Raw genomic sequence first — 25,040 nt, forward strand, 5'->3', positions numbered from 1 at the left:
CTTCCTTATCAAAGTATCAAACTTAGCATTAATCATATTCATGGCATTAAGCTCAAACATAGCAGCTAGTTTCCTGATCTCATTCCTCTCACAACTCCACTGGTAGTTGTTATAAGCAATTTTATCTAAACCAGAAAAAGCTTCATCTTTAGATTTCTCCATAAGATCACCTCCAAAAGATGCATCAATTGTACTTTTAATAGCTGGTGAAACTTCATTGTAAAAGTGTTAAACAAGCATCCACTTAGGAATCCCATGATGTGGACATCTCCTTTGTAAATCCTTGTACCTCTCCAATGCTTCATACAAGCTCTCATCATCTTTAGGTTTGAAAGAAGTCAGCTCATTTCTCAGCTTAGCTTTCTTGCTTGTTGGAAAATATTGAGCTAAAAATGCTTGAGAAAGTTCATCCCATGTTGTGATAGAACCCGGAGGCAAAGACTGTAACCACTCTTTAGCTCGGTCCTTCATAGAGAAAGGGAACAATCTGAGTCGAATTGCATCATCAGAAACTCCATTTATCTTCAACATATCACTAATCTCAAGAAAGTGTGCTAGATGTACATGTAGACTTTTCACTTGGACTTCCCCCAAATTGTGATTGTTGTACCATCTGACACAGTGCAGGCTTCAATTCAAAATTATTAGCTTCTACTCTTGGTCTTAAGATACTTGGCATGAAATCTCCAATATTAAGATTAGCGTGATCCTTCACAGAATGGTTGTTATTATTGTTGGCCATTTCTTCTTGTGGTTCCTCTTGCTTTTGCTCTTGTGCTCTTTCTTGTTGTTGTTGAGCTTTAAATTAGCTTTTCTCCTCTTGGCTTCTACTTTTAAAGCTGTTACTGTCTTTTCTATTTCTAGATCAAAGAATAAATTGATTTCTTCACTCTTTGTCCTTCTCATAAAATAAAAATACCTGGAAAATAAAATAAACAAATTCTCAAAGTAAAATGATAAAATAAAATAAAAATAAAAATAAAAATAAAAGTAAAATACCCAAATTAACCAAACAAACAATCGTTCAATATCAAACAAAAATTCAAATCCCCAGCAACAGGACCAAAAACTTCATGCAGTGTATCCGCAAGTATACGGATCGTATGAAGTAATAAAGTGATAAGTCAAGTATCGTTCCCATGAGAATTTACTATTTGAGTACCAAACTATGAATGAAGCTATTATTTGAGCTAATGATTGCTGAATAAATGGTAAATGTAAATGAGCAAAATAAAATTGATAAATCTAATTAGAATAGGAAAAGAGCAATGAAATAAATTTTAAATCTAGATGCAATTGAACTAAATTAATAATGAGTAATTTAAATCAAAGTCTAATTATGATAAAAATGATTCCAGAGTTGAGGGTTTATGTATAAATTAATTGGGATTTGTCTTGGATATTCCAATTTTAAGGGAAAATAGAGTTTGAAGGTGATTGATTCTAAATTCCTTTGATATCTTTTTCAAGTAAATCAAAGTGTATTCTAAAATAACCAAATCTACTTTCGTATGATATTTTATTACTTTAAAACCCTAGTTTATTTCTAAATATAGGTAATTTTAAGTTTCAATTCTTGATTATCTATTGATGACCTTCACCTTTCGGTCCTTCAATCAAAGATTAACACAATACCCAATGGGTACCAATATTAGGCAAGTAAATCAAGCATACAAGGAATGAATCAAAACTCATATTTATATAAAATATGGAAATAAACAGTCCAAATCTACAAATTAATCTAAAACATATTTTCCAACTCTGAAATCGAAAGAGTTTACTCACTCTTTGGTGTTTACAAGAGAGATTGAGGGAAAAGTAAAAATAAACATGATAAGAGGATTAAAAATAGAAAAATCCATGTAGAAGAACCCAAAACTCTAAGTCTTAGAGCTTCTAGAAATGGCTACAGTAGCTCATCTTCTGCAAAATTGATGGTGTCCTCTTCCCTTCTCTTTTTTGTAATTTTTCTTTCCTTTTTTTGTCTTATTATTTCCTCTTCTTATTTGTTAAGGCAAAAACTAGAAAATGATGCTTTTATATGGCCCTCAAAAGTTGCCCTAAAAATAGATAAGAGCCAAGGAGTGGATAGAAAAATGAGGTGTAAAAATATCCAGGTCAGCAAAGTTATTCACGTCCTGGGCAGTTTGCTTAGGGTACTGCTTACCTTAAGCAACATCTTCAGTAATTTTCGGCCTCTGCATGCACTTTCTGCTTAAGGTTAAGCAGAACCTCAGTGAATCTCTATAGACTTATGATAAAAGGAGTTTTTCTGCTCATGCTTGACGTTCAGATTGACCTGACTTGCACTTGAAGCACTGCCGCTTACCTTAAGCAGGATCTCAAGCAGGACCTTGAGCAAATCTCGGTAGGTTTATGGATGAAAGCTTGAATGTGTTCGATTTAAGCTGTTCTTGACTTGCGACTTACCGAGGCATAAGGTTAAGCAATATGACATACCCTGAGCAACATCATAAGCAAAGTTTCAAGCAAATTTCGACTAACTTAATCTTTCAAGGATTGATTTCTTCAACTTTTCTCCATGCTTAAGGGACTCCAAATTTCTTCAAATCACTTCCTAATGCACTCATTAACCTTCATTTTGCCATAAAAACCTATTAAAAATAACAAAATTACAAAAATCAAATATAAAGTTCCTAAAGTTAATAAATAAGCTAAAATAAAGCTAAAAACATAAAATATACTAAAATATAAGAGCAAAATGGATGTAAAACTACCGTAAAATGCCTATATGAAATAAGTGCAACACTTTTATATTATGATTTTATTTTTATTTTAAATGATTAATTATAATAGCCCTAATATGGACCGTTACCAATGCTAGAGCATTGGAAGACATAAGACCATTAGAACACATAACAAGCCTCACTTAAATCAAAACTCTCATTTAAACCCAATACTAATTATATAATTTATTTATTAAATGTAAATAGTAATTATATTTCTTTATTATTACAAAAAAATAAGTGGCAAAATAAAGTAGTAAAATAACCAAATTTACATGTCACTATAGTATGAAACTCCACAAAAAATGTATATCTACTTTTAAGCAAAATTGAGGCTGTAGCTTCTAGACTCAAGCCTTAGCTAGCCAAAAATACACTAACTATACCTTCTATACTTGTCCTTAGAGGGGATGACAGAGAAAGGGGTGAACTAGGAGTTCAATGGGTAAAAACCTAATTAATGAATAAAATGGTTCAATTAATATGCAAGTATACGATTTATTTAAGTAGTAAAGAAAATATATCATCCCGCAGAGATTTGATATTTGAGTACTAAACTATAAAAGTTATGATTATTTGAACTAACAATAAGGTGTATCAAAATTTAAAGCATGAAATGCAACAATTTAAACTGAAATATGAGGAAATAAGTAATAAAGCAAGCAATCTAATCTCTAAATAGTATGCTAATTTACTAAATTACGCAAGTAAATAAAGACTAAATTAATTAATGGCTAAGTTGATTCCCAAGTTAAGATTCATGAAGTAATTGGGATTTGGATAGGCAAAACCAAATTTAAGATAAATATAAGTTTGAAGAAAGTTGATTATAATTTTCTTTAACTTCTCTCTTAAGCAAACTAAACAGTATTTTAAAGGAAACTAAACCCCATTTTCATACAATGTTTAATCACCCAAAATCCTTTAAGCACTTTAATCAACTTAAAATTTCTCTTAACCTACTAGTTTATTTCTAACACTAGGTGATTAAGTTCAATAACTTAATTATCTATCATAGATTTTCACCTTTTGGCCCTTTAATCTAAGATTAAGAACAAAACCCAAAGGGTATCAATAATGGGTATATAAATAAAGCACACAAGATACAAATCAAAACTTATCTATATTAAAATCTAGTTAAAACCAGTCCAAATACACAAATAAAACTTAAATCATTACGCCTAACTCTAAAATCTTAAATATCTACTCACTCATGTTTAGATTTACAAGTAGAAAATATGAAATAAAGCAAGAAAACATAAAAATAAGACTAAAAATAAAAAAACCCAGAAGAAGAGAATCTAAATATCTAAAAATAGAAGCTAGAAAAACGCTACTCTGTCGGTTGTTTTTCTCCAACGAAAACATTCTTCCTTCCTTCTTTTTTTTTTATTTTTCTCTCTCTTTCTCCTTATGGTAAAAGTGAGAATATGATGCTCATATACCTCCTAAAGTTTTGCCCTAAAAGTAGTCTCAAAGGGATAAAGATAAAAGGTATAAAAGGTGTGAAGTGAGAGAAATTTTCCAGGTCAACAAATCTGCCAGCGCCTTTCAACATGCCTCATGTTGAATTCAATGGTTTTCGATATGCTTCATGTTGGTTTGGAAGAGGAACTTTAGATTTTGCACTAACCAGCTGCACTGGGCATGCTAAGCTCCTTAAAACTTTTAGCCAGTTTTGGTTCCAAAATTATAGCTGCACGATCTAGTGTTGAATCTAACATGCCCCATGTTGGTTTCTGCTCACTGACTCTTGACTTTACATGCCTTTCAACATGGGGCATATTAAGGTTTTTGAAAATCTCGGTTGGTTTGTTTCCTTAGACAAATTTTTTTTCATTTTTCTCATCATTTTAACCTTCCAAACCGCCTTGAATTTCTTTCATATGTATCTTTTTGCCTTCAAATCATATTAAAACCTATTAAAAACATCAAAAATCCAAAAATCAAATATAATGCAACTAAAATTAATAAATTAGCTAAAATAAAGATTAAAAGCATGAAATTAGTAAATTAAAAAGGGCAAAATGAATATAAAACTACTCTAAAATACCTATATAAAATGAACTAATCATAAAACACGTAATAAAACAATTTATAATCAAGTGCATGATATGCATCATTCATATGAAATTTTCATAATACAAATAAGTCACATCAAGTAGTTCATATCATTAGTGTTTCCCTAGTTATTTCCATAATCATGAACGGATATCCAGTATACCCGATCCATTAAAGGAGCTCATTAGGACTTTTTCTAAACATTCACATAATGGATACTAAGGACACATAATTCATATCATACCTATAAGTTGTTTCTAGAACCCTAGTATCTGAAAGTCAAAAACACAAAATTGCCTTACCCGACATCCCATAGCATAGTACAATGAGCTCATAATGCATGAATGCCATTTTCCTTTTTCTTTACTTTCCCATTGGGAAAAAGTGAGTCGTCCATAAACTACAAACATAATATAATTAATAATGCAGTATTTTCATAAAATGTAGTTACTAATAATACCTAATATATGATGCAAATTATATCTAGGATATATAACTACCATGATGTATGAGCGTGCATGAAATATAATAAAGTAGTAAAATAAATCAGTTAAAAATAGTTAAGTAGGTTTTACTCACAGATTGGGTGACCCTTTATTATTATTAGATTTGTTAGGGCTGCTAACTCTATTGATTTAATTGACCTATAAGTTGCACTAATATTTATTAGACACTTGATCATTAATTAACTTGAATTACATGAATAATTTAACTTCATTGTCTTAATTATCCTACAAAAATCTAGCAGACTCTTCTCTGTAACTAGACTTATCTTCCATGTAAGTAAACTCAAACACAAGGCTTCAGGCCTACATCAACATCACAATGCCTATCCGGGGCTTACAACAAATCCTAATCTAAATCTAGATGTTTAATTCTCTAATTAGGGTTCCTAACTCTCCTACATTCCATTTAATTAAATTATGTGTTCTAAAAATTACAGAAATATTCTTGGAGGTCCGTTATGTTATTCTTAAGTTATTAATTTCATTTTACTTAGCTATAGCATACTAGGAATATTTTATGAATTACACATTAAATCCCTAACCAACATTAATTCTAAGCTCTTTGGTTCTAGATCGTAGGTGTTCTATTTTCTAGTTTACAGGAAAAAATTTGAGGGGGTTCTTAGTTTAGAACATAAACATAATTGATTAGATTTAAGATCTTACTTAGGACATATTTAACGGCTGAAGTCTTGAACTTCAGCGGTTGAAGTTGACCATGCCCCGTTTACATTACTGTTCATGTGCATTGGCTGCCCAACATTAATGGTTTAACCATTGAACCTAGGTTTATCTAGAATTTGTCCACAGTATGAAATTTGGTTTCAAACCTTTAAATCTTAACATCAGTCTTTACTTTCTCATTCTAAAATCATTATATCATTTTAGGCTTAAACTAACAAAATTTTTTTCTTCATTATAACTTAAATCTACACATATAACTCAAATATCATAAGTTTTTCATTAAACCTTAAAACAACTTTAAACCCAAAACTAAATCACTTCCTTTACAAAATACGACCCTAAACCCTTTAAACAAACTAAGAAGAGGGTGAAGGAAGTTTACATCTTTTGCAATGGCTTTTAAGCAAGGAATTTCTTTTACTTCTTTTTCAAAACTCTTAGGAAGAGGGGAGAAAAGGGTGTCTTTACCCATTTGAGAGATTTAGGACAACTCTCCTTTATGCAAAGGCTAGGCTAGAGAGTTTTGAGGTTAGAAGATAGAGGAAATAAAGGGAGAGGGAAGAAAAGGGAAGAGAGGTGGAGAAAAAGAGGGAGAGGGTTTGAGGAGCGCCAACCCTTTTAGTTTATAAATTTTTTCCATACCAACTTTGGCTGTCAGACTTAACCTTTGGTTGCCGAACTTTACTAGATAAGCTTTGTTACACTTCAATCCCTCTTTTCTTGTTCCATGTCCAAACACTTTACCTACTTTGGACTATTTTCTCTTCGGGACTTTAGGGGACATTCTGATAATCCCATTTTATATAAATATTTTAGAGTAGTTTTGCATCCATTTTGCCCTTTTTAGTTTAGTAATTTTATGCTTTTAATGCTTATTTTAGTTAATTTGTTAATTTTAGTTTCATTATATTTGATTTTTGGGATTTTAATATTTTTTGATAGGTTTTAATAAGATTTAAAGGCAAAAAGGTCTATATAGAAGAAATTCAAAGTGATTTGGAATCTTAAAGTAGTGTGACAAATGAAGAAAATTCGCTTAAAGAAGAAGATAAACTGAGATTTTCAAGGGTTCCAACATGCCCCGTGTTGAGGGTCATGTGAAGGTAAGAGTCAGCCAGTAGGAATCCACATGAGGCATGTAAATTTAACACTGGGTCTTGTAAACAGAGATTTTGGAGCAAAACACGCCAAAAGTTTCAGGGACTTCCACGTGCCCCATGTAGCTGGTCAGGTAGAATCTAAAGGCTTCTTCTCCGAATCAACATGAGGCATGTTGAAAATAACTTGAATCAACATGAGGCATGTGGGATGGCGTTGGTAGATTTGCTGATATGGAAAAATTTTCTCTTTTCACACATTTTACACCTTTTGTCTTTATCCCTTTAGAGACCATTTTTAGGGCAAACCTTGAGGGGATATATAAGCATCATATTCTCATTTTTACTATAAGGAGAAAGAGAGAGAAAAATTAAAAGAGGAAGGAAAGAAGGAACCATGCCACTTTTTGAGGAAGAACACCTGCAGAGTGACATTTTCCACCTTCCATTTTCAGAGATTTAAATTCTCTTCTTCTAGGTTCTTTTATTTTTAGTCTTATTTTCATGTTTTCTTGCTCTATTTCATATTTTCTACTTGTAAATACAAACATGAGTGAGTAGATACTTAAGATTTCAGAGTTGAGTGTAATGATTTAAGTACTATTTGTGGATTTGGACCGGTTTTATATAAGTTTTGATTCTTATCTTGTGTGCTTATTTACATATCTATTATTGGTACCCTTTGAGTTTTTTTCTTAATCTTAGATTGAAGGACCGAGAGGTGAAAATCTATGATAGATAATCAAGATAATAAACTTAATCATCTAGTGTTAGAAATAAATTAATGGGTTAAGAGGAATTTCAAGTTAATTAAAGTGCTTAAAGGGTTTTGGGTAATTAAACATCGCATGAGAATGGGGTATAGTTTCCTTGAAAACACTCTTTAGTTTGCTTGAAAGAGAAATTAAAGGAAATTAGAATTAACTTCCTTCAAACTTTTATTTCCCTTAATCTTGGTTTTGCCTATCCAAATCCCAATGAAATTTACTTCATGAACCCCAACTCTAAAATCAATTTTTACCATTAATTAATTAAATCTTTTGTCACTTGCTGAAATTTTAGTAAATTAGTTTAGTGCTTAGAAATTTAATTGCTTATTTTATTATAATTTTCTTACTTTCCAAATTTATTTTGCTGCATCTCTTACTTTACTTTTGGTACACATTATCGATAGCCCAAATAATCGTGACTTTTATAGTTTGGTATTCAAACAACAAATCTCTGTGGGACAATATCTTTTCTTTACTACTTGAATGACCCATATATTTGCGGAGTATGCATCAAGTTTTTGGCGCTATTACTGGGGATTTGTTTTTGTTTGATATTAATCGATTGATTGTTTGGTTAATTTGAGCATTTTATTTTTTATTTTAATTTCTTTTCTTTATTATTTTACTTTGAGATTTTCTTGTTTTGGTTTTTAAGGTACATATCTTTTATATGAGAAGAAAAAAAAGTGCAAAGATTGATTTAATTTTTGAACCTGAGATTGAAAAGACAGCTAAAGCTTTGAGAGCAGAATCTAAAAGAAGAAAAGCTGAACTCAGAATTCCAAAACAGCAAGAGCAACATGTGATAGAAGCTATGGCAAACAATAACCGATCAATTAAGGATCATGCTTTTCCTAGTTTTGAAAATTTTAGATCAAGTATTACAAGGCCTAGAGTGGAAGCGAATAATTTTGAGTTGAAGCCCTCACTTTGTCAAATGGTTCAACAATCACAGTTTGGGGGAGGTCCTACTGAGAGTCCACATATGCACCTTACACATTTTCTTGAGATTCGTGACATGCTGAAGATAAATGGAGTGTCAGGTGATGCCATCCGGTTGAGATTAGGGGGTAGTTGCATTCATTACCTCCAGGTTCGATAATTACTTGGGATGAGTTGTCACAAGCTTTCTTGGCTCAATACTTTCCTCCTAGCAAGACTTCAAAATCGAGAAATGAATTAACTTCTTTCAGACCAAGGGATAATGAGAGTCTCTATGAAGCTTGGGAGAGATATAAGGATCTTCAAAGGAGAAGTCCACATCATGGAATCCCTAAATGGATGCTAGTTCAACATTTCTACAATGGTGTTTCTCCAGCAATTAGAAGTATAATTGATGTATCTTCAAGAGGTGATCTTATGGAGAAGTCAGAAAATGAAGCTTATTCAGCATTGGATAAAATTGCTTACAATAATTATCAATGGAGCTGTGAAAGAAATGAAATGAAGAAGCCATCAGCTGGTGTATATGAGTTAAATGCCATGAGTATGTTCAATGCCAAATTTGATGCTTTGATGAGAAAAATGGATAAGTTAAGCATGAAGGTTGATTCTTTGATTAGAGGATCTAGTCATACAGAAGATGTTGGTGTAGGAAATATGCATTGTATGAATGATTTTCCTTCCTATGGGCAAGAATTTGGAAATGAGAAAGTTGATTTTGTTGGGAATTATAATCAGAAACCAGTTGGTAATCCTTTTTTGGCTACATATAATCCAGCATGGAGGAATCACCCTAACTTTTCTTGGGGAGGTCGACAAGGACAGCAATAATAAAATTATCAACAACCTCCTAATTTCTAGTAGCAACAACAAAATTTTCAGCAAAATAGAGTACCAACTAGATTTTTACCACAAAGGAATCAAAATGCACTTGTTTCATAACTACCAATTCAGTCTTCAGACCAAGATTCAATTTTGAAGTCTATGATGGAGAATTTCTTAACTGCTTAACAAAAATAAAGAGAAATGATTCAAAAATTAACTTTAAGGATAGACAAACTTGCCACTCATAACAGGGTGTTGGAAAACCAAATAGCTCAACAAGTAAGCAATTCCAGCAAAGCACAAGGAAAACTTCCAAGTCAACCAGAGAATCCTAGAGGACATTGCAAGGCAGTGATCCTAAGGAGTGGGAAAATTGTGGGAGATGAAAAGAAAGATGAGGTAAAAGAGGAAAAGAAGAAAGAAGATGTCCTTATTATGAAGTATCCTCGATTGTGAACCTATTTATAATACTTCGTGCTAGAAATATTGTCACTCATATTCTTAACAACTTAAGAATAATATTTCAAACAAAATATCAATGGACCTTTTCTATTACACATAAATATATTATGTAAACAAAAAAGTGGAAATGCCTTTTATTAATAAAAATATGTACAAGATACATACTAAATGATATGCTCTAGGGCATACTACTAATAAGAATTGGAGAATTCTGACCAACCAACAGATCAGATGGATATAGATCCATCTAGTCAACATATACCCATTGATGAAACATCTATAGCTGTTCCTCGTAGAACAACCAGGGTATCTCACCCACCAGTGAGATATGGTTTTCTTCATGAAGAAGAACAAGAGTTATCTACTCATGAAGAAGTAGATCATGGGGATCATCCACTTACCTATGAAGAAGCTATATCAGATATAGACTCTTCAAAATGGATTGAAGCTATGAAATTCGAGTTTGATTCCATGTATAAGAATCAAGTTTGGGATCTTGTTGACCCACCTGAAGGTATTGTACCTATAGGGAACAAATGGGTTTTCAAGAAGAAAATTTGTTCTGATGGAAAGGTAGAGACCTATAAGGCAAGGCTAGTAGCGAAAGGGTTTTGCCAAAGGCAAGGAATCGACTATGAGGAGACTTTCTCGCCTGTTGCCATGCTTAAATCAATTAGGATTTTATTAGCAATAGCTGCGTACTATGATTATGAGATTTGGCAGATGGATGTCAAAACAGCTTTTCTCAATGGATACATTGAAGAAAACATTTTCATGGAACAACCTAAGGGATTTGAATCCCAAGATGGTTCCAAGGTATGTAAGCTAAAGCGATCCATTTATGGGTTGAAACAAGCTTCGAGGAGTTGGAACATCCGTTTTGATGAAGCCATTAAATCCTTTGGTTTTATCAAAAATGAGGATGACCCATGTGTATATAAGAAGGTTAGTGACAGTGCTATCACTTTCCTTGTCTTATATGTAGATGACATACTGTTGATGGGTAATGACACAGGTATGTTGACGACTATAAAGGTATGGTTGTCAAATACATTCTCCATGAAAGACTTAGGGGAGGCAACCTATATTTTTGGGATTCGCATCTATAGAGATAGAGCGAAAAGAATAATTGGTTTATCCCAAAGTCTATACTTGGAAAAGGTGTTAAAGAGGTTTAACATGCTTGATTCCAAGAGAGGATTGTTACCAGTGAGACATGGTATCCATCTTTCTAAAGAGATGTCTCCAAAGACACCTGAAGAAAGAGATAAGATGGCCAGGATTCCATATGCTTCGGCTATTGGAAGTTTAATGTATGCAATGTTGTGTACTAGGCCGGATATCGTATATGCTGTTAGTTTGACTAGCAGGTATCAATCCAATCCAGGTTTGGAACACTCGATAGCTGTCAAGAATATCCTTAAGTATTTGAGAAGAACTAAGGATTTATTCTTGATTTATGGAGGTGGAGACTTGCAATTGGATGGTTATACTGATTCTGATTTCCAATCAGATATCGATGATAGAAAGTCTACCTCTGGATATGTGTTCATTTGTAATGGAGGTGCAGTCAGTTGGAAGAGTTCCAAACAGAGCACGAATGCAGATTCCACTACAGAGGCTGAGTATATTGCTGCATCAGATGCTGCAAAGGAAGCTGTTTGGATAAAGAAGTTCGTGATAGAACTTACAGTAGTTCCTTCCATTGAGTCAGTAGTTTCATTACACTGTGACAACAATGGAGCAGTCATACAGGCTAAGGAACCAAGGTCTCACTAAAATCCAAACACATAGAAAGGCACTACCACATTATCAAAGATATAGTTGGGCAAGGCAATGTAGCCATGCAGAAAATAGCATCAGCTGAAAATCCAGCTGATCCATTCACTAAGCCTATGTCACAGACTCAGTTAGACCTACATCTTGAGAAGATAGGTCTAAGATATTGTAATGAATGGCTCTAGTGCTAGTGGGAGATTGTTAGTAGTATGTCCTAGAGCATATCATTTAGTATGTATCTTGTACATAATTTTATTAATAAAAAGCATTTCCACTTTTCCGTTTACATAATATATTTATGTGTAATAGAAAAGGTCCATTGATATTTTATGAGAAATATTATTCTTAAGTTGTTAAGAATATGAGTGACAATATTTCTAGCACAAAGTATCATAAATAGGTTCACAATCGAGGATACTTCATAATAAGGACTTGACTTATCCAGAAAGATTGTATTCATGTTTGTTACCAAGTTATTTATATGAGATATAAATAAGATGGAATGGTGAGTCTCATGCCATATGACAAACATGATAGGCACTTATAAATGATAAGTAGGTCGAACCAGTGACACTTATGACAAGCACATGGAGTTTACTCTTGTCAATGTTTTGTCATAAATCATATCAGTGCATATAATCTTTAGACCTGAGATAGCACAGTTATCTTGTATATAGGTAGTTTGAGTTTGATATTGCTTTCATACTTGTACTGTGTATGGGTATATGGGCATGTGTTGGCTCCTACTAGTTATATATGGAGGTAGGTGTTGATCAAGATGGAATCTGTTCCTCTAAGTAAATAGAGATAAAATCCTATGTTCATTTAATTGTTCTTGATGTTTCAAGTTCCTGGCCAGGACAGATAGATTTATTCAGAAAAGAGTTTCTGATGAGAAAATCTTTTAATCAAGAACTGGAATTAAAAGAGAACATAATATTCATAGCAAATGGAGTTTGACATAAACCATGACTCGGCTTGAGTTGGGATTTTGTAACAGAGAGATTCTAGTGCATGGTAACATATGATTATAGGTTCATTTAAGGTAAACCTTATTACTAATTGGGTGGCCATGGCATGCTATGCTAGGTGTAACCATGGTCTATGAGGTTCATAAAATGATTTAGAGAAATCATTTATGGTAAGAAAGAGTTCTGATGATATTAAGAGTTGATATCATGTCTCATTGCCAATTAGTGATGAGCCTAGTAAGTCACACACATACACAAGTTATCACCTAATTAAATATGATTTAATTAATTAATTAAAGAGTTTAATTGATTAATTAAATAGGTTTGGTTTGCAATTAGATTGCAAAGTCCCTAGCATGACTTGAAACCAAATCTAGATTATTGGATGTATAATATAAGTTAAATTTATATTTAAAGTGTTTAAATATGAATTTAATTAATGAGAAATTAATTAATAGAGATTAATTAATTAATTTATATTTGATGTAAATTAATTAGAAGAAGAAAAATAATTATTTTGGGTTGAGAACTCAAAATTAAGACACAGGGGCATTTTGGTCATTTTGCAGTGTGACACGTGGCACCATGAGATGGTGACACATGGCATAACACATAAGCTTGCCAAATGTTTTTTAATCATGTAAGATGATTAAAATCAAGATTAAATATAGGTTTGACACTTGGCATTATGTGATTGGGTTACTTAAACCTAGAGCTAATCAAAGGGTGACATGTGGCAAGGGTTTAATGTGTTAACCTAGCTATTTAAGTGTTGTTATGAGAAAATAAAATACAACCAGCAGCCATACTCCTTTGTCACGCCACTTTGAGGGTTTTTATCTCTTCTTCTTCATCTCTTATTAATTCAAAGAGATTAGCCATCAATCTCTTGAATTAAGAACACTAGAAATTGTTTCTAGTGTCCTGTTTACATCTCTAATCTCTTAAAAGGCAGAACTTGAATTTCTAATTAATAGAAAAAGTTTTAGAAGCTGTTCAAGGGCTGCCATAGGTGTTCTTGGTGTGGACAAGCTAGAGGGACAACATCTGGTGTCCTGAAGACGAATCTCAAAGGCGCAGACACGCTGCAGTGCATTAAGAGGTTAGTGTAATCGTTCTTGGTTTAATCTAGGGTTCTAAAATTAATCTGATTAATTTTAAATTCTTAAATGGCAAATACAGATCCAAAAACATATTAAAGAGTTTTAATATGTTGTTTATCATTGAAATCAAATAGATAAAAATAAATCTTGCATGATGCATGTGACCCTAGGTGAAAATTTTTGAATTCAATGGTATAAACTTGTGTTTTTCACGCTTCCGTTCCTTCAATATGAATGTGTGGAGCCAGGGTCAATCAGTGCATATACTACCATATCATAAAGAGAAAATGTACCTCTAATGACAACTGCTGGTTCTAGCTCCTCCCGGGTCCTCATAGCATAAGCACAGGGTGCTACTCTAGTCTCTTGCCTTTAAACTGTCTTTGCAGTAAGCCTCTGTGATGTACTAGCTGTATCAGGCCTCGTAGGTCTTCTACACCTCTGTGCTATCGAGGTAGGTCTCTCTGTCTGGGGTGGAGCAGTGGGAACACTAGCACTCCTCTATGGACAATCCTTCAAGAAGTGATCCATAGACCCACATATGAAACATCAACCAATCAACAGTCTACACTCTCCTCGGTGGGGCCTCCCACAATGTGCATAAGTTGGCATCGGGGTTGATCCCTGTGTAACTGCACCAGATGAACTACCCACTGATGCACCAGACTGTCCTCCTCAATTTGGAGTAAATTGAGATTTCTGCCTCTTACCTCAACCTTGAGTCTGACCCTGAGACTCCTTAGGTTTCTTACTACTGGTGGCTACTGAACTAGACTGACCAGATCTAGAATCCCTCTTACGTTGCCTGTCTTTCCTGGACTACTCCTCATTTCTGACTCTCTCCATATCCAGGGCTGATGCTATTAACAGAGAGAAATCTATGAAGTGGTGAGATGTAACTATTAGTCTGATGTTGTCATTTAGTCCATCCTCAAATCTTCTGCACTTATCATCCTCTATAGGCATTATCTCTAATGCATATCCAATAAGTCTCACGAATTCCCTTTCATATTCGGAGACTGTAAGCTGCCTCTGTCTCAATGCCAGAAATTCTCTCCTTCTGGCCTCCAAGTACACATGGCTGATGTATTTCTTTCTAAATTTAGCCAGAAAGAATTCTCAGGTAATCTGTGCAGGCTGTACCACTCTCGATACTATCACCCACCATCTATATGCATCCTACTATAATAGGGATAGAGCACACTCCAATTGCTGCTCTAGGGTGTAGTGGAGCTATTGCAATACCCTCTCTATCCTCTCCAGCCAATACTCTGCTGCGGTTGGATCATCCTCCTTCTTGCATTCTTTCAAATGGGGATCTGTGTACAAGTTGCAGCTGTGGGGGTGGTGGTCGCTGTACAGGTGGTGGTGGCTGAGGCTGTGGAGGTGGAGGTGGCTGTGGCTGTGGAATGGCTCCGGTGACCTGACGGAGCAACTGAGTCATCTATTCTAGGAAGGCCTGCTGTGCTCTCCCTGCAGTACCACATGATGACTCTGCTCTGCTGCTTTGCTTCCTACTAGGAGCAAGTGTAGGCGTGTGACTCTCTACCTCCTCCTCTATCGGTCCAGGAGGCCCGTGCTCTGAAGGATTAGATGCCATTGATCCTATAAAATAGATAAAGAATAGATCTGCATTAGTGTCACCTTGACTCTATTTTAAAGGCCCATGCATGTGATGCACTCTATCTATTTCTATCTATCTAGGTCTAAGATTGCCTAAACCTATGCTTTAATACCACTAAATGTGATGCCCCTCACCCGTCTACAGTGTAGCCGAGCGAAGAGTGCCACATTCGATACCAGAGTGCCCTATCTTATGTTGTCCTATTCATTGTTAATTTTAAACTTATAGATAACATGTGGTGAATTTTTTTTTCACAATTTAATTTCTGTGGATACCCGGGCAGAACCTCCTCTATTTAATTAACATCCAGCGGGTTCCACTAGTTACCTGTTAATAACAATTTTATGTCTATCTCACATATTTACATGTCATATCATGTCATTTCTGCTTATACAATTTCAAGTTCATTCATTCATTCATATAGAAATTCATATACAAAAATTCATAACTTTGTTTACAATCCAAATTATATAATTACAATTTTTATTTACATTATAAACTAGTAATTACATCATGTTTATACACAATGAATCAAAATACTAGTCTATAAATGGGCTGTACCAAAATACAAAAGACTGAGGTGACTCTAGACTGTGTGCAGATCTGGTTAACTGCGGTCAGGACATTACTGTGGTGGCTGCTATTGTGGCAGCTACTGATTTCCAGTACTTACGCAATGGAAAAACTAACACATTAAGCGAATTGCTTAGTGGTGCATAATTTAAAAGAAATGTAATTAAATAATTAAAATAATTATTGTATGCGAAATTCCACAAATTCTAAGTTATTTATGAATTTTCTATACTTTGGAAACAATTTAATTTAACAGTATCTTTTCTAGTCATCTTTGTAACACCCCTATGTTCGGTAGTGCGTTCTACTTTTTCGGTGACAGTATCTGTCTGGACAGCTAGGATGCCCAGAACTACACTTAGATATGGGTGAGGAGACATAAACTAATGAAATACAAGAAAAGAAAATATAAGAAAAACAAGGAAAAAATAATAGCAATGAAATGTAACCAAGTTAAATGAGCCGAGAACCATAGCGATGGGTGACCGGACTGGGAAGTTATAGCGTGGACCGTTGACTAGCCTTGGACTGCGGGGAACCCTGAAAAATATTTTTAAAACTTAAATAAACATCTATTGAAGTATAAATGTCATTAGAAATATCAAAGAAAAATTAATTAATTAGTACAAAGAAAAACGAGAAATTGAGAAAACGATAAAACTCGATGTTACCGAAAAATTGGGAATGCAACCCGAACAGAGGCATTGTGGTCATTTGACACCCCTAGTTGTCTTTTGACCTAAATGTCCATTAAAAATAAATGATATTACACTTGGAAAATGTTATGAAAAATTAAAATAGTGGTACATAATCTAAACAGCAAAAGATAAGAGAAAAATATGAAAAATTGAAAAGTTTAGCATTAAAATATCCTTTTATTCAATTAGTGCTCCACTAACACCACTTAAGTGGACCACTAAACAACCCTTGGATAGAAAAATTCTATCATCTTCAACCTTGGGAAAAAGCAGCCGAAATAAGGGAGAGAAACCTCCATGGCCAAATTGCATGCAAGCTCTCATTTCACCACCTTCAAGCCATAAATTCTTGTAAGTCCCTTCCTTAAAAGTGATCCTCACACCATGGACAGTAGATAGGCAGCAAGAAAGTTAAGTTTTGGTGAGGTTTTGAAGAACTTCAAAAGTGGTAAGTGAGTGTTTTCAATTATTATTTCATTAAAAGTGTAACCAAGGTTATGGGTAATTGATTTATAGAAGAATTTTTTAAGTTTGATGAATTAGTGGAAATGTACATTTTGGCAGCCATGGAACTTCACTATGAACAGTTTGTTCTTGCATGTAAATAGTGATTTGAATGATGTTTTAAATGTTTGATTGTATTGTAATTGAATTCCATGAGTAAGGTTTGATTTATAAGCTTGAAAATTGCAAATAGAGGTTGATGGGTATGTGTAAACTTGTGGCTGTCTCATGAAGAAGATTGAACTGTTTGAGTTCATGAAATATTGTTGAATTATGTTGTCATTGATGGCAGCATGTGTATATAAATAATTGTTTGAATTTGGACATGGAAATGAGGTATGTTCATGTGGTTGAACTGTTGTAAGTGAGACTTTAATTGTTTTAAATGGGACTTTGGAAAATTTTGTATTATAATGTGCATATTGAGAATGGTTACAAGTTGCTAAAATGACAAAAAATTTGAAGTAAAGTGTGTTAATGTTAAGATACAAACCAGAATTGGCATGAAGGAAGTAGTTTGGTAAGTATAAAATGTATAGTAGGTATGTGATGTAGAAGTGTATAGAAGGGCAGTGTGTGTTTTGGCTTAGAACCTTAAGTGTGTGACTCTAATTGGTATGAAACCAATTGGAGGTGAAACTAGGCACAAAATGTGCCAATTTTCATGAAGGAAGCTTACCAAAATTCTGCCTAGAAGGTGACTTGAAAAATGACCAAATTTAGATTAGTGACTTGAAAGCCTGAAAATTGACCATTTGAGTAGTAGTAAGTGTTTTGACCATAACGTACCCCAAACAGGTCCAATTAACCTGAAATTTTTACCATGAATAGTTGAGATATATATCTACAATTCTTATGAAGACACCAAAGCCTAGAAATGGCCAGAACCAAGCTAAATAGCTTGCATAAGTTTAGGTCTAAAAATTGGCTAAACCAAAAGTGACCTAAAAATGACCTAAAGTTACCATTTTGGTACATTCTGTCTAGTATTGGTAAATTGACCATAACTTGGTCTACACAACTCAGAATGACCTGAAATTTTGCCCCGCATGCAATAAGACATAGACCTACAAGTTTGTAGTTTGGACCGAAACCCGAAAACTGACAGAACTTGATCGTCCGGCTAGTTCAAAATAGTACACCAAAATCCGATAAATTACAATAAAATGCAATACACTTGAAAATAAAATTGGTAACATATACCAATACTAAAGGACTCTAAAATGTGACATATTGGTAACATTGCAATTGACTCACTTAGAGTGCATCAAGGGTCAACATTATAGGTTGACTAATGAAATAAATTGAAGGGAATAGTACCAAGAAAATTTAGATATTAGATTTTATGGTTGGAAACAAATTCATTGAGTACTGAAACACTTTAAATTGTGTGTTTCAGTTGATAAGGATATTGAGAAGCATAAAGAACATTGAGTTAAGGCCTAGGAGTGACTCAAATCAGGTTTGTGCACAACTAGTTTTTAACTGATTTTTTTCTGAATATTTCATATGATTAAATGACATATTTTTCTTATGTATTATGTTAAGAAGCATTGGATTTAATTCAATGATTATTGAAATTGTTATAGTATGTATGAATTTAGCTTTGTGAAATGGTATTTCCATAAGTATTAAGCATTGTTGTGGATTGAATAAATTATGTTTTGAAAATTTGTGATAGAACATGTTTTGAATTGTAATAGGTAATTTGCATGGAAAAATGCAAATTTATGATTTGAATTGTGATGAGCATAAAAATTATTGGATATTGGAATTGACTTTGAAACGAATTTTATTGTGATTTATGCTCACTAAAAGGATTGTGATGTTGTTTTATATCTCACTATAGATGCTTGACTAGGTTATTACCCGTCTCTCTCATTTATTGAGAAGACAATGGAGTTAGTTATATTTTGATTACCATGGTATGTGCACAGGCTTAGATTCTCCTCTTATTATAGGTTAGATTTAAGTTTTTTTTATGTTATGGCCCTTTCGAAAGTTTCATTATTGTGGTGTGTACTATACACGATGATTCGACCTCCCTGACCATAGGGAGTTAGAATCTGATTCGACCTCCCCGACCATAGCGAGTTAGAATCACCCCGAAGATGGCCCTTTCGGATTAGTCTTGCATAGTTAGTGAGATAAAGAATGGTTTTCGAGATAAAAAATGGTTTTGAATAGTAAATAATTGTGATTTCAATTATGATTTATGTATAATTGATTTTGTTAGAATTACCTAAAATGTTTGGTTGTGATTTGATAAATTGAATTTCAAGATCAAAGTCATTTCATACAAATGATTTATGTTATTGGCAATGAATAATTTGATTTTTGGAATTTGATGAGTATCCTTATTTCCAAATTATTTGTTGTAATTTTACAAAGGCATATTGAACTATGTTTTAAGTTATAGTTGTGCACCACTAAGTTCACCACTCAGTGATAGCTTTGTATGCTGTCGCAGGTGAAAAGAGCATAGAGCAATTGAGTAAACTTCTTTGAAGAGACATTTAGATCAGGTCCAGGTATACCCATGTACACAGGTTTTGATGTCTGTATGTAATAATATGTATGTAAATTATTTAAGCAGTTATATAAAAACTCTTGTAAAATATTTTGGTATGTAATTAAATGTAAATTATTGTAAATGAAAATTTGAGATTTCATTTACGTGAATAGTTTTGTTATATTAATTTTGAGTCTTGTAATCAATGAAATATTTCTTTTATGATGAGGTTGGTTTGAAAATAAATTGATTTGATTATTGAGATTGAATTGGGAGATGAAATGAAGTTTATTGGAGTTGTATTTGAGAAATCATATTGGAAGTATGTTTCTTTGCAGGTTTTGAAGAACTGTTTTCTCAAAATACAGCCGGCACTCTGTCGAAATTTTGAAATAAAAAATTTATAATACCATATTTTAATCGATGATTTAAATTTCACGAAAATTATTTTAAAATCCCTTGTAGTATATCTAATGGGTTATCGGTAGGCGAAGTACAGTAATTCATTAGGTGTACTACGAGATCATGTTACATCTTACGGGGGAGTAGGGTGTGACATGTTTTGTGGTATCAGAGCAATGGTTTTAAAGTAAATTTCAAACTGTAAATTTGAAATCTTTCTGTCGGTAACTACAGTTGCTCAAATGTTTGATACATATAGTACATTTACATAATAAATATGAACTAATGGAGAGGAATCTCCTTGTGTTGGTTGTACAGGAGTAGAAAATCCTGTGAAAAGATATGGAAGAGAAGAATGAGACAATAGAACAATATGTGATGGCAGAAGTACAAGTTGAGGCCCCAGCCCCACAAAGTGTTGAAGGCCCGACTGTACCAGTTTTACCGGTACAAATTACTGCACAAATGGCCCAGCAAATGGCCAATTTCTTTCAACAAATGACTGATACTCTGTCAGCTCAAGCTCAAGCACAAACCCAACCCCCACAAGGGCAGTGTGAAATAAAGAAGAGGGAGAAACCTATGGGTGAGAGCTCGAACAGTAATTTAGGGAAGAGAAAAGAATTTGAGGAACCCCGAGCCCAGGGATAAGACAGAGGCGGGTCATCAGGGTAGAGAACACCAAGATATAGTCGTCGAACAACTAGAAGTTCCTATTCTGTCCGTTTCTGCCCTGTTTGTGGTAAGCTACATGGAGGTATCTGTCGTAAGGCCTCTGGAGCCTACTACAACTGTGGAAAGCTTGGACACTTTGTTAAAGATTATACTAGAGCACCTTAATCTACTCTCTAAAGTTCACAGACAGTCAATAAAGGTTGAGATAGAAATAGATTTGGTACTCCTCACAACCATAACACAATGAATCAACCCAAATATAGTAGCGCATTAGTCAGAGTGTAACACCCTCACTGTAGCAATTCAATACATTCTACTGTTCCGGTGACCGGTGTCGGTCCGGACAACTAGAACGTCTGGAAAAATAATTAGACTAGAGTGAGGAGTCATAAATAACACAAATATTAATAAGAAAAATTTAGGAAAAATTTTAGAAATAAAATACAACTAAGTTAAATGAGTCGGCGCCTTAGCGATGGGTAACCCAGTGGAAAGTTGCGGTCCTTGCAACTACGAGCCCTAAACCCGGGAGAAAATTCATAAAATAATTTGTCGGACTCCAGAGAAGAGTCATTGAGGTTTCTATGGCATTAGAATGCCAAGAAAAGGTTTAGAAAAATTTTTCAATCGGTACAGACAATTTTAGTCTGTTAAGCTAAACGGAGGGCATTTTGGTCATTTCGTCTTCAGAGATGATTTTTGGCCAACTTGTCCGGTTAAGTAAATAATTATTATGATCTAAAATATGAATAAATATTGCTAAAAATCGAATTGAAAATAAGTAGAGAAAAGAAGAAAAGAAAATGAAAGAAAATACCTAATTATGACATCATATGATGTCATTAAGAACCTATCCACCAATCACCATTCAACAAGCTTACATAAAACCATTAAAAAGAGATAAAATTGAAAAAACAAATCTGTTTTCTTCCTCATTGCTTCAGCTGGCCGAACCCATTCTTTTCTCTCTTCCTCCATTAGTTCTTCATTCAAGCTCCATTCTCCCACTCAATTCTACCATAAAACCTCTAGTCTTCTTCACAAAAACTTGATTTTACCTCTTGGGAAAGTGTTTGGCAGCCAAGAAAAGCCAAGAAAGTGAAGGAATTGCTTGGGAAAATTCTACTCAAAAGGGTTAGTGCACTAAACAATTTCTTTTCTTTCTTTAATATTGTAAGCATGCTAAATCAAGTAGAAATTGTGTGAAATTAAAAGAAAAACTTGAGTAAATGAAATCTCTAAATTTGGCAACCATGAGAACGTTTAAGGATTGTTGGTTTTTGATGAAATTAAGTGGCTTAATTATGTTATTGATGAGTATAGATGATGGATAAAGTGATTTGGTATGAGTTTGGTGTGTGTATGCCATGAATTGGAAATTGGAGTTAGGGTTTGAGCATGAAATGGAGACTTTGATCATGTAATGATGCAAGTGAGTTTTAATGGTCAATTAGTGACCATATGGTTATGTGTAAACAAGAAATGAGGTGGTTTGATTAGTGGGAATTGCTGTTGGTGTGGCTGCCCATGGTGACCTGCAAAATTGGACATGAGTCCAGCAGGTTTGGGCAGCCATAACTTGAATTTTACAAGTTCAATTTGTAACACCCCTATGTTCGATAATGCGTTCTACTGTTCCGATGACCAGTGTTGTCCGGACAGCTAGGATGCCTAGAACTACACTTCGATATGAGTGAGGAGACATAAAATAATGAAATGCAAGAAAATAAAATACAAGAAAAACAAAAGGAAAAATAATAGCAAAGAAATGTAACCAAGTTAAGCGAGCCGAGAACCCTAGCGATGGGTGACCGCACCGGGAAGTCACGGCGTGGACCATTGACTAGCCCTGGACTGCGGGAAACCCTGAAAAATATTTTTAGGACTTAAATAGACCCCTATTGAAGTATAAATATAATTAGAAATATTAAATGAAAATTAAATAATTAGTAAAAAAAAAGTGAGAAATCGAAAAACGGACAAAACCCGGTGTTACCGAAAAATCGGGAATACAACCCGAACAGGGGCATTGTGGTCATTTGACATCCTGAATTGTCTTTTGACCTAAATATCCATTAAAAATAAATAATATTACACTTGGAAAATATAATGAAAAATTAATTTAGGGGTACCTAATATAAATAGCAAAAATGGGGTTCAATTTAGGTACTTAACACATTTTAAACATAAAATAAGATTGATTTTATGTGAGTGGACCACTAAGGAATTTAAAATGTATTAAGTGGGCAGATTGCTCCACTAAAACATCATCTTCAACTTTAGAAATCTCCATTTGCCGTAGATGAAGAGCTCCCAAAACCTCCATTGCCATCCATGTGTGGAGCTTCATCCACTCAAGATCAAGCCACAATTTCTTCAAGTCTCCTTCATTAAAGTTTGAGTACACAGCTTAGGCAGTATTTTGGGAGCAAAAAGGGAGAGATTTGAAGAGGTTTGACAAGCTCCACTTGAGGTATATGTCCATTTCCTTCATCCTTGCTTTGTTAAAGTTTGTAAGGATGTTATGGGTGTTTGATTTATGAAGAAATTTTTGAGGTTTGATGTTGAATGTGAATGTGTACTTTTGGCAGCCATGGAAACACCTTGAAGGCAGTTTAATTATGCTTGTAAATGGTGAATTAAATGATTGATTAAATGTATATTGTGTAGGAAATTGTTTGGGTGATGTATACTTGGTATATGTAAATGTGAAATGAAATTTAAAGCTTGGAAATTAATGGAATGTAAATGTACCATTGTGGCAGTTTGTTAACTCTTGAGGAATGCTGGAATTCATGCTTGGTTTATGAAATAATGGTGTTGAAATGTGTTGGTTGTTATGGCAGTTTGAGTGTATGTATGGTGGTGTAAAGTGGGACATGTAAATGGGCATGAATTGGTGATTGAATTGTTGTAAATTGGGTTGGAGAAATTCTGCACTTGTTGGTGCACATTGAATGTAATTGTAAGCTGCCAAAATGACCTATAATATGTTATAAATTATGTTTAGGTTGTGGTACAACCAGAATTGGTTTGAAGGTTAAGTTTGGTGAGTGTTAAAAGTGATGCTTGATGTGTATGCAAGAATTTCAATAAAGCAGTTTGAGTTTTAGGCCTATAACTTTAAGTGTGTGACTCCAATTGGTATGAAACTAATTGGAGGTGAAACTAGGCACAAAATGTGCCAACTTTCATGAAGGAAATATATCAAAATTCTGCTTGTAAGGTAGCTTGAAAAATGACCAAATCCGGATTAAGTGCAAATAAGGCCTGAAAATTGACCATTTGGGCAGCAGTTAGTGTTTAGGCCATAACTCACTCAAAACAGGTCCAATTGACCTGAAATTTTAACCATGAATATTTAAGACCCATATCTACAAGTCTTATGAAGACACTAAAGCCCAGAAATGACCATAAGCAAGTCAAACAGCTTGCACAAGTTCGCATCCAAAAACTGGCCGAACCTAAAATGACCTAAATTGACCTAAAATGACCAATTTTGGTGCAATTTGACCAGCAATAGTAAAATGACCATAACTTGGTCTACATAACTCAGAATGACCTGAAATTTTGCCCCACGTTCCATAAGACATAGATCTACAAGTTTTTAGTTTTGACCGAAATCCAAAAACCGAGGGAACTAGGTCGTCTGGCTAGGTCAAACTAGTATCCCGAAATCCAGCAAATTACAAGAAAATGCAGTATACACGGAAATGAACTTGGTAAAATGTACCAACCCTAAAAGACTATCGAATGTGATATGTTAGTAACATTAAAACCTAATTTACCTAGAATGCATCGAGGGTCGATATATTTTGTTGATTAAGCAAATAATTGTATTCAGTGAATTATTTATCAACATTATCGTTAGAGACAGTTTAATTAAGTACTGAAACACTTCAAATTGTGTTTCTCAATTACCAAAGACTCAGGAAAAGGGAAGGAAACACTGAGTCCAGACCAAGAGACAGTTATCAGAGGTTTGTGCACAACTAGTTTTTAACTGACTTTGTTTTGAATATTTCATATGATTAAATGACATATTTTTCTTATGTATGATGTTTAACAAGCATTGGATTTAATTCAATGATTATTGAAATTGTTA

General features: G+C 33.9%; 2 non-coding genes across 2 annotated transcripts; one reads left to right on the forward strand and one right to left on the reverse strand.

Annotated features, from left to right (window-relative positions):
• The first annotated feature begins 250 nt into the window (after positions 1 to 250).
• On the forward strand, positions 251 to 357 carry LOC131174298 (small nucleolar RNA R71). The gene has a single exon (XR_009144546.1). It is a non-coding gene; the product is annotated as a small nucleolar RNA R71 (small nucleolar RNA).
• An 8,673-nt stretch (positions 358 to 9,030) lies between these two features.
• Positions 9,031 to 9,136, reverse strand: LOC131174380 (small nucleolar RNA R71). Its single transcript, XR_009144628.1, has one exon. It is a non-coding gene; the product is annotated as a small nucleolar RNA R71 (small nucleolar RNA).
• Between the last annotated feature and the right edge of the window lie 15,904 nt (positions 9,137 to 25,040).

Source organism: Hevea brasiliensis, chromosome 15 (genome assembly GCF_030052815.1).
Source record: "Hevea brasiliensis isolate MT/VB/25A 57/8 chromosome 15, ASM3005281v1, whole genome shotgun sequence".
Taxonomy (NCBI): Eukaryota; Viridiplantae; Streptophyta; class Magnoliopsida; order Malpighiales; family Euphorbiaceae; genus Hevea; species Hevea brasiliensis.